This window comes from Notamacropus eugenii, chromosome 1 (genome assembly GCF_028372415.1).
Source record: "Notamacropus eugenii isolate mMacEug1 chromosome 1, mMacEug1.pri_v2, whole genome shotgun sequence".
NCBI classification, from domain to species: Eukaryota; Metazoa; Chordata; class Mammalia; order Diprotodontia; family Macropodidae; genus Notamacropus; species Notamacropus eugenii.
In genome coordinates this window covers 614,909,568-614,920,990 of record NC_092872.1, presented here as the reverse complement: position 1 = coordinate 614,920,990, position 11,423 = coordinate 614,909,568, and positions in this window count along the sequence as shown.

The window sequence follows — 11,423 nt, the reverse complement described above, 5'->3', positions numbered from 1 at the left end:
AGGTGTATTACACTCTGCTCTTGTCACACCTCATCTAGAGTGTGGTGCCTTTCTAGGTACCAAGTTTAAAAAGGACATTTTCAAGCTAGAGAATGTCTAGGACAACAACTGGATACTGGAGAATGTGCTAAGTGCTAGAGATAGAAAGGAAGGCAGAAGACAACCCCTGTTCTCAAGATCAGAGCTTAATAGACAAAATGGAAACAACTGTTTACAATGAAGATACAGATGGGATAAATCGGTGGTGATCAACACAGAAGGCACTAGAATTGGGGGGGGATTGGGAAAGACTTCCTGTAGATGATGAGATTTGAAGGGGACATGAAGGAAGCCAGGAAAGCCAGGAGGTGGAGATGATGAAGGAGAGTGTTCTAGGCACAGGGTACAATTACTGAAAATATCTGGAATTGGGAGATGGAATGCCTAGTGTGAGGAACGACAGGAAGGACAACCAGGCTGGTGAAGGACTTTGAGTCCATTTTATTTAAGGATTGGATAAAGGAATGGGAATGTTTAACCTGGGGAAGAGAAGCCTGGGTAGGTGGGGATGTGACAGGAGAGCTATCTTCAAGTATTTAAAGGATTGTCAAGTAAAGAAGATTAAACTTATCCAGTATTGCCCCAGAGAGAAGATCTCAAAGCAATTGGTGGAAGTTGCAGGTTGGGGTTGGTGTTTGTAAAACTATCCCAAAGTAGGAAGCAGCTGCCTTAAAATGTAGTGGATTCTCCCTCCTTAGAGGCTTTCAAGCAGAGGCTGGGTAACCATGTGAATAAACAATAGGGAAGTTAGGTGGCTTAGCCCATGGAACACTGAGTCCAGAGTCTGTTAGACTCCACTTCCTGAGTTCAAATCTGGCCTCAGGCACTTATTAACTGTGACCCTGGGCAGGTCACTTCACCGTTTGCCTCAGTTTCTTCTCATGTAAAGTGAACTGGAGAAGGAAATCACTCCAGTATCTCTGCCAAGAAAACTCCAAATTGAGGTCACAAAGAGTCGGACACAATTAAACAACAAAACAACAAGGCAGAACCCCACAGATTCCTGTATGGGTTGGGGCAGGTTGTTAATGAGATGTCTTCCAGCTCTCAACTTTTGTGCTACTTATGTGCTCTGAGGGGCTCAGAGAAAAGTTTAGTGTTCTCCCACATTAATCCTATTTAAAGCCCTGGTTGGCTGATGGAGAGGGGGAGGCTGAGAGTCCTGTTGCAACTTGCAGCCTGAGGTTCCCTGCTAAGGATGAGTAGCTTTCTCTGGGCTGTAATAGGCTTTGGGTAAGGTAGGAGGGGCCTCCTGTCTGAGTTCAATTAGCCCAAGCCTGGGTTAGATAAAATCATAGCTCAACCCAGAAATTCCATGGAATTTCCTGGGTCTTAGTCTGTCTATCTCCTCCTTTCTTCTTTCTGTCACTTCGCTATCAGTACGCCCCCTCCCCAGCCTGAAGCCAGCAGGCAGAAAGAAGAAGGAGTTGTGGGATGCCTCATTGGCTTGTAGGATAATGAAGGGATGAATCAGACCTTGCATTGACAGAGGTGACTTTATTGTGGGCAATCTCAAATTTGAGGGTTTGGCGAAAGAGGTAGATATATGAGAGAATGAAAGGTGGACTCCTGTTTAAGAGGATTTTCTGGGTATGTCCCTCTCTGAGATAAAAATTCTCATTTGGAGATTTCCATCTGGTTTTTAAAGCTGGAACTAGACATGTCTGGCAATAGGATTACCAAGATACATACATATGTGTGTGTCTGTGTATGTGTGTATACACATGTATGTGTGTGAATGTGTAAAAGTATATGTGTGTATATGTATATGTATACACACACACACATATAGTCAGAAAGCTGAAGGGAAGCTTTGAAAGCCAAGAAACCATCAGCATGGTTTGTTGTTCAGTCATTTTCAGGTGTGTCTGACTCTCCATTACTGCATTTGGGGTTTTCTTGGCAAGGGCACTGGAAGAGCAATGGTTTGCCATGTCCTTATCCTACTCATTTTACAGATTAGGATCTCCTTGCTTTATCTCAAAGGAAAGAGATGCGTATGAAACTTCTGAAAAAGGCAACCAGAATAAACCTTTATATAGGTTAAGTAGGGACTGCCTTGAGAGAGTCATTTCATGGGCCCCAGAAAGTGTTTGCTGTTGCCAAATATGAATTCTTACTCTGATATTTGAAATTCCACAGTTTGAGCTTAATTCCTTTAGTTTAAGACCTGATGAAAATGTAAATGTGTCTTCTAAATCCTTGGTTTATCCCTATACTTGGGCAAAGTATTCTCTGATACTAAAATAATAATGTCTTACATTAAAAAAAAATTTTTTGTGGTTGTTAAATGCTTTATGATAAGTAACTTTCCTTCCTCCCCCTTATTTTACAATTGGAGAGACTGAGACTATGATAAGTATCTTTCTTTTTTTCCCACCTTTATTTTACAATTGAGGAGACTGAGACAAAATGCTGGAACTAAAATCCAGGTCTGGCTCCAAGCCTAGCGTTTTTTCCACTTATCAAAAGTGCCTCAAGAGGTGAATTTTAAGAGTCAAATCAAGGCATCTCAAAGCTTCTATATCACCTATCTCATCCCCTTCCTCTCCCTCCTGAGGACACATCATCCTGAAGCCTGACACTACTGTCAGCTGGTAAAGGTCATTCATTGGTCTGTCAGTTATAGCTTTCTTCTTTTGGGGCTAGTCAGTGACTGAAAAGCTACTCTATTGGATGAGGAAGTAGAAGATAACTAGATCTCTAGTGGGGAGACCTGAGTCCCAAGCCCAGTTTCACTGCTGGCAGGCAGACTATCAATATGGTGCTAGGGAAAGAACATTAAACTTTCCTACTGAACCTGGTGTTATAGGATCTGAGTACCCTAATCCCTGGGTTTGCCATTTATATCTAGGTGGCACAGTGTATAGAGTGCTGGAGCTAGAATCAGAAACAGCTGAGTTCAAATGTGGTCTCAGACACGAACTGTGTGACCCTGGGCAAATTACTTACCTCTGTTTGCCTCAGTTTTCTCTTATGTAAAATGAACTGGAGAAGGAAATGACTAACCACTCCCATGTCTTTGCCATGAAAACCTCAAATGGGGTCATGAAGAGTCAGGTATGTGTGAAACTACTGAACAACAATCTGTTTGATCTTTACCTCCCTGGGCCTCAGTTTCTTGATATATAAAATTGGTGGTTGGAGAGGGTGGTGTTAAACTAGATGCCCTCTGAGGTCCTTTCTTGCTCTAGATCTAAGGCAGTCATTAATTTAGATTTTTTTCCCGTTTGAAAAATAAGGATTAAAATATCAATTCTACATGGCTCATAGGGTTAGTGATTTAAAACAAAAAAAGGATGTTAAAGTGTATAGACAAGTGAAAAGTATTATATCAAAATAATTCAGGTATTTTCAATGATCAGATTGGCTTTGTCAAAATTCATAAAGGGTGCAGGGTAGGGAGGAGAAGATCTCTCACTGAAGTGCATCCAACTTTGCAATTTGAAAAAAAACCCTCCCACAATGCCAATTTCCATGTTTGTTGCCTTTAAAGTGGCAAAGCAATTGGGTGGAATATGCTATTTTTAGGCCTTAAAGCTGAAAAGCAAAAAAATAAATAAATAAAATAATGTGAGCACAAAAGAATAATTTAACAGGATTGCACTCATGGGGAAAGGGAAAAAACATTATGTATTAGCTTCTAGTTAAATGGAACTTGACATTTTTGCAGTAAGTGAAGTCACCACAACCTCCCCCTGACACCCCAAACCCAACTGCTAATAGTCCAATTATCACCAAGCAAAGGAACATAAAAATGTGCCAGCTTCTTTTAAAATGTCTCTAGGGACTTGAGGGAAAATACTACATTTTTTTGGGGGGCGGGGGGACGATGGAATCTTCACCAGGGAATTGGGAGATCTCATCTTTGTGGATTTCTGCTATTCCTTGCAAGTACTTACTTCTAAGAAGTCCTTCCCTTCAGTCTTAACCCAAAGCTATGGTCTCTCCTTCCTGGGGTTCATATCTTATTCCAGACTGTAATCCATGGCCTACATAGTGGGTACACATTGTTATCATGCTCCCACCCTCCTCAGCTTCCTACCTGATTCTGAATTTGTCACAAAATGAAATTTCTAGCACTCTTAGCTTTGTGTACTCAAAAACAAAAAACCAGGCCTTCTATCCCAGTTGTTGATAAACAGTAAACAGAATCAACAGATTCTAGGGAATCATAGGATTAGAACCTTAGAGGTGGAAGGTACCTCAGAGGCATCTTTAGAGGTTTACCAATGTCATCCTTCTTTTCAGTGAAGGAATCACTTCTGATATTGCTGACAGCTGATCATCTGTCTTATGCTTGAATTATGACTTCGCAGGGATGGAAATCCACCTGTTTTTCAGAGGCTACTCATTGCATTGTTTTATCTCTCTGTCTTAGAAAGACTTTATATGAATGTAATGGGATATTTATTGTGCTATGGAAAATGAAGACAGTTTCAGAGAACCTGGGAAGATTTTTATGAACCAATGCAGAGTAGAACCAGGAGAACAATTTATACAACATTTTAAAGATAATTTTGATGGAGTTAAGAACTTTGATCAATGCAATGACCAACAATAATTCCAGAGGACCAATGATGAACATGCCACCCACTTTCTTCTAGAAAGGGACTCAGGGTGGAGAATGAGACATATGTGTGCATGTGTGTGTGTGTGTGTGTGTGTGTGTGTGTGTGTGTATATTTTTTAATATGGTCAATGTGGGAATCTGTTTTGCTTGATTATGTGTATACATACACACACATATGTCATATACACATATATTACATATGTATTACACATGTATATTACAATAGTTTTTATTTTCTTTTTTCCAATAAAGTTGTAGGAAAGAGAGAAAATATTTTTGTTAGCTAAAAAAAGCAAATGAAAAGATATAAATACAAAGTGTATATATTAAAAAAATTTAAATAGAAAAAAAACAAGTACTTATATTAAGCCAAAAGCTTCCCTGTTGTTACTTTTACCTGCTAGGCCTGGTCAACCTTGTGGAAAAATATAGAGTAAGACTATATCCTTTTTTATATGAGAGTCTTGTAAAAATTTAAAGACAGCTTTATATCATTCTTAAATTTCTTCTTTTAAAAAATAAATATTTTACTCCCCTCAATTGTTTGTTATATGGCATGGTCTCTAGACCTGCCACCATTATGGCTACAGTTTTCTGGATAAACTTAATCTTGTCAATATCTCTATGTGCATTGCATGTAGAACTGGCTATAATACTCTTGACATGTCCTGACTGGTATAGACCCTTCTTTTGGATACTATGCTTCTAATGATGTATCCTAAGATAATATTAATTTTTTCTTAAAGCAAGTAAGCTACACTATTAACTCATGTTAAGCTTGTGGTTGACTATAAACCCCCCATCTTTTTCTTTTTTGTTGTTTAAATTTTCTTCATTATCAACTAGGAAATAAGCAATAATCACGAATATTTCTACGTAGAAAAGTTAGAAAAATAAGGTTATTTATGACAGTATGAATTATTTACATATAACTTGCATTTTTAACAGTTATTAAATTAAACGTGGTAGTACTAAAATTGCCCTGCTTTTCTGTGTCCCCTTATGAAGGTTTTTCTCTTGTCTTTTGTGGCTTTTAAAATGTTTTATTGTTGGTTTTTTTTGTCTCAATCTTCCTGTGCCCCACTTCTACCAATCCTACAATTTCCCGAAAATATAAGCCATCCCTTGTAAAAATAAGTATAGTCAAAGAAAACAAATTTACATTGTTGTTTGAGTCTGAAAATGTGTATCATTCAGCACTTACAGTCCATCACCATGAAATTTGTCATGTTTTTCAACTGTCTTTCCCCAGGTCTTTTCCATATGAAACCACTTCTGTCTTCTCTGTACTTAGGTATTTGGGTTTATACTAAGAACAGGACTTCCCATTTATCCCTCTTTAATTTTATTATTTTTGTCAATTCAGCCCTTGATCCAACCAATTGAAATCTTATGAAATCTTGATTCTGTCATACAAGGAATTTCATATCACTCCTGGCTTTGCATTCTCACAAAACCCAATAAACATGCTGTCTATATATTCCTCCCAATTGTTGATAGAAATGTTAAACAGAACTAAAAACAAAAGCTTTGTGAGATACCACTTAAGACTTCCTAGCAGGTTGACTGATCCATGAATCAATACTCATTATCTACAGTCATTCAACCAGCTACAATTCTACCCAAAGGTACTATTATCCAGTCCACAAAGATATCATAAAAGACTTTGTTATAATCCCTCTTAAAATAAAAATATACTGACTTCATAGCATTTCTTGATATGCCAGCCTGGTTACCCATTTTTTTAAAAAAGGAAATGAAATTAGTTTGGCATGACTTATTCTTGGTGAACCCATGGGGACTTCTAGTGACCACTGCTTCCTTTTCTAAGTGTTCAAAAACAAATGATTTTCCAATTATATCTAGTTTGCTTGGGATATCATCAAATGTAATAAGGTATCATTTTTGAGGTCCATCTGTCTTTTCCCTAGCTCCTTGTGGTAATACAATATTATATTCACCCATTTCTAGCTTCTGTTCTCTCCTGTTCTCTATGATTTTTTTAAAGAATACTAAAAGTAGTTCTACAATTGTCTCTGAAAGTTACACAATTCCCTAAGAGGAAATGAAATGTTATAGTGAAAAGATTCACATGGAGTCAAAGGATGTGGGTTTTAATGATTAAAGCCTATGTGACCTTGGGTGAGTCTCTCTGGGTCTCAGTTTCCTCAGCTGTTAAAAGGGGAGAGAGGATACTAAATTTTCTTTAAGGTTCCTCCCCATCTACATTCTATGACTTAAATTTTTTTAAAATGACAAAGTGCATTCTTATTACTTCCTCTTCTATGCTGGGCTTTAATTCCCTCTCAACTATCTTTCTGGTATAAAGATAATTTTCCTTTTTGGAAAGGAGAATGAAAAAAATGGGTTGGATTGTATCTCCAAGGATACAGATTCCTTGGCGTGTTTCAATGTTTATTAATCATCTTCAGTATGATAAATCTTTCTTCTGCAGATTTAATGTTTATGATGCAGAATGCCATAAGGGAAAGAGGATTGGATCGGGAACTCAGAAACTTGGGCTATAATTTTGGTTCTCCCACTGTCAAATTGCATGATCTCTGCCAAATCCTTGGAGCTCAGTTTCCCTATATGAGAAATGAAGGACCTGAACGAAAGGTTCTCAAAAGTCCCTTCCATCTCTTATATTTTATGATTCTACAATTGAGGGGAGAAATTCTCTCCTGCTCCCGCCTGCCTAAGGGATACTGGTCTCTATTGTTATATAGTGCAAGGAGAGGAAACTTCTCTCCTCTCTGAACTCTTATAGCACTTAGATGGACAAAGCATTTATTAAGCACTTACTACAAACATGCTGGACACTCTGCTAAGTATTGAGTATACAAATAAAATCAAAGGAAACAGTCTGCCCTCAAAGAGTTTACATTCTTAAATGCACACACACACACACACACACACACACACACACACACACACACACACACACCAAGAGAACCAGTCAAAAATTCAAGAAGCTCTCAGAATTTTAAGCAGAACTGTGTAACAAGTGTTTTTTATGTGTAAGGCAGTCTACATTACGTCTCTGAAAATGTCCAACTAAGTGGCGCAGTAGATAGAGTGACTGACTGGCCTGGAGTTAGGAAGACAGTTCAAATCTGTTCTCAGACACTGACTAGCTGTGTGAGCATGGGCACTTAACCTCTGTCTGCCTCAGAGGCCTCATCTGTAAAATGTGGATAATAATAGCACCTATTGCAGGGTTATTGTGAGGATCCCATGAGATAATCATTGTAAAGCGTTTAGCACAGTAGAAAGTGCTACGTAAATGTTGATTACTATCATGACTAATGATATGTACATTATTAATATTAATATATTATCTATTAAGTATATAAGCATTATTGTAATCCAAGTGAAGAAATTAGGGCCTATGGAGTTGGAAAACTTGACCAAGGCCACATATCTAGTTACTGGAAAATCTGTAACAAGAACTTAGGTCTTTAGGTTTTTCTATACTCTATCCCATCCCTTCCTTCCATCCTGTGGGTCTATTTTGTCTTCCAAGTGAAATCTCTCTAGGCATGTAGGTCTTTTCTGACTCTACCTAAGATGGAGAGAAAGAAGTGATAGAAATCTAAAACTTACACCTGACTCCGTTCATTTGCCCAAGAATATTTAATTAGTAGCTACCATCTTTAGAACATAGTCAAGGGTTATTGGGGGATGGAGTAGCCATGGAAGAAATACAGATCCAGTCTCTTTATATCAAACATCATGACCAAAGTACAGTCCATAAGGGAGAATTTTCATATTCTGGAGAATGGTCCCAAGAAATGATATTTTGCTGATTTGGTTGCAATTGACTTTCTTTATAACAAACAATTCTGTACAACAGTTGCCTTTTGTGGTTCATGTTCCTCTAACACTACAATCATAGCAACAACTTGTGTTGGGATAACACTTTAAGTTTAACAAAGGACTTTTCTCTCAACAACTCTGCAAAGTAGGTCAAGAAAGTCTTTTTCTTCCTGTTCATAAATGAGAAACCTAAAGAAGAGGAGTTATTTATCTAAGCTCCTACACTCAGTAAGTTTCAGAATCAGGATTTGAACTTTGGACTCTGGACTCCAAGTCTCAGTTCCACAAATGCAACAATTCATCCAGTATTTGTTGAGTTTCTACACTGATGAATGACACACTGTCTTTGACCTTAAGGAGCTTATATCCTGGGCCAGTGGTAGTGGTGGGGGTGGCAAGCACACATATACATCTAATACAAATTTGAGTATAAAAGATAAGTAGAAAGGAATGACCATGAGAATTCAAAGGAGGGAAAGATCACTTCTGTTTGAGGACTCAAGGAAAGTTAGACAGAAAAAAACAGCAACTGAGTGAGGATCTTGAATAATGATAGTTGACGTTCATATCATGCTTTATATGCATGAGCTCACTGGTTCTCATAACTCGTTAGTGTTCAGAAGTACTGTTGAAAGTCAGGTTCTTCGGACTCAACGTTGTCCATCAATCTTTTCCCCCGACACTATCATGCTTCTCTTAAAGTATCAGCTAGGGGAGTAGGAAAGGAGAAGAAGTAAGCATTATATAATGTCCACTGTGTGCCAGGCCATGTGCTTTCACAGTATGAGCTCATTCAATCCTTACCATAAAACTGTGAGCTATTATCTTCCCTTTACATTTTTTATTTATTTATCTTTATTTTTTTCTCCTTTTACATTTGAGGAAACTGAGGCAAACAAAGGTTAAATGACTTGCTAGGGTCACAGAGCTAGTAAGTACCTGAGGCAGGATTTTAATTCATTTCTTCCTGATGCCAGGCCCAATGCTCTACTTGATGGGCCGTCTAGCTGTCTCCAAATAAGAGAACTATGAGTGCAGGGCTTTTAGGGTTATGTATGAATAAATGCACACAGAGATGGTGGGATTACTCCCACCACGCATGTTCAGGTGATGGTGAGCAGCACAGTCGGGCCAGAGTATATGATATCAAATAGGTAATAGTGTGAATTAGGTCTAGAAATTGAGAGTCATCCAAGAATTATCCAGACTCTTCACTCTTTTTCAGCCCCCATATTCAATCAGTTGTAAAGTTCTTCTGTTTCTACTTTCATGACATCTCTTAATATGCACTTCCTTGTTTCTTCTGAACTTACCATCGCTCTAGTCCAGGCCTGCATCACCTCATTCCTGGACTGTTGCAATAATAACCTGCCTGAAATCTCTCTCCACTCTACTCCTTTCTTTGCTCAGCTTTTATAATATCCTTATTAAAGTGCTGATTTGACCATAGCATGGGGGAGACCCTATGTCCTCTTAAATACTTTTCAGTGGCTCCCTGTTACCTCCAGAATCAAATGTAAAACCCGCTGTTTGGCTTTTAAAGGCCTGGCACCTTCCTATCTTTCCAGTCTTCTTACATCTTACACCCTTCCATATACAGTGGCAACTGGCCTCCTTACTGTTCCTTCCATAAGACACTCCACCTCTCAACTCAGAATATTTACAATGGCTGGACCCTGTGCCTGGAAATCTCCATCTTCTTCTCCATCTTTGGGTTTCTCTAACTCTTTCTTCAAGTCTCAGCTAACCCCACCTTCAGCAAGTAGCCTTCCCAGTCCTCCTTAATTTTAGTGCCTTCCCTCTGAAATCATTTTCTCTATAGACATCTTGTTTGTATATAATTGTTTACCTGTTGTATTCCACATCCCTTTTCCCCACTGGATTGTGGACTCCTCCAGAGCAAGGACTTTCTTGTGCCTTTCTTTTATTCCTAGAGCTTAGCATTATGCCTGGCTCAAAGTAGGTGTTTGATACAGACTTCATCGAATAGATGTGACGAGCTGGGCCTTGAAGGATAAGTATAATTAGAGCAGGTAGGAATTTTGAGTGCATTATAGGCAGGGGGAACTATGTAGGCAAAGGCTAGAGGCAGGAAAGAGTACATGCTATATGATACTTTCACTTGAGTGAAGGGTTTGGCCAGGGGTCTGAGTGGAAAGTCTTCAGGCTAGATACATGAACTCAAGGTTTTAAAATAAATCAAACACATACACATGCCCATATACATATATATGCATATTATATACATGTATGCATATTATATGCACATGTATGCATATTATATACATATTCACATATGTATCTATAGTTTTATGGTTATAGTTATCATCAGAGATATACTGGAGCCAGTTCCAACTGGCTCACAAGAGTCAATTGTTAAATATTCAGCTGAGCGAGCATTTACACCCCAGAAATTGGAAAATGTTACAAATCAGGACTTGATTTGTTGTTTTGTTGATTATCTGGATTTAAAAGTTATAATAAAAAAAAAAAGTAATGCACATTATACTTAAAAGTGGGTTGTGCATTACTTTTTTTTTCGGAGAGTTGTTTGTTAAATATTTACCAGTAATCAGGCAGACAGATGGGAAAGAAAGAAGGAAGGGAGGAAGGGAAGAAGGGAGGAAGAAAAAAGGAAGGAAAGTAAAAGGGAACAAGCATTCTTTAAAAGCCTATTATGCACCAATGCAAATGTTATTTTTCCCTTGCATTGATAGACATACTGGTTATAGTTAAGTTATACAACTTATCCCAAAATTGTTAGTGCAGTCCGAAACTTTCGCAGTTTTAATCATTTACAATAGTACTGTTACTTTTGGAACACTCTGCATTGTATATGTTTTAATAAAGCAGCTTTATCCTAACAAATAAGCAAAGGTAAGATAAGGTAAAGCAACACTGACTCTTGCCTGGCACTGAGAAGCCACTGGCTCAGCCTAGCTTTGGGCTGGTTGCCATGGCACCTAGGGGCTCAGGCTTCAGCGTCCCAAAC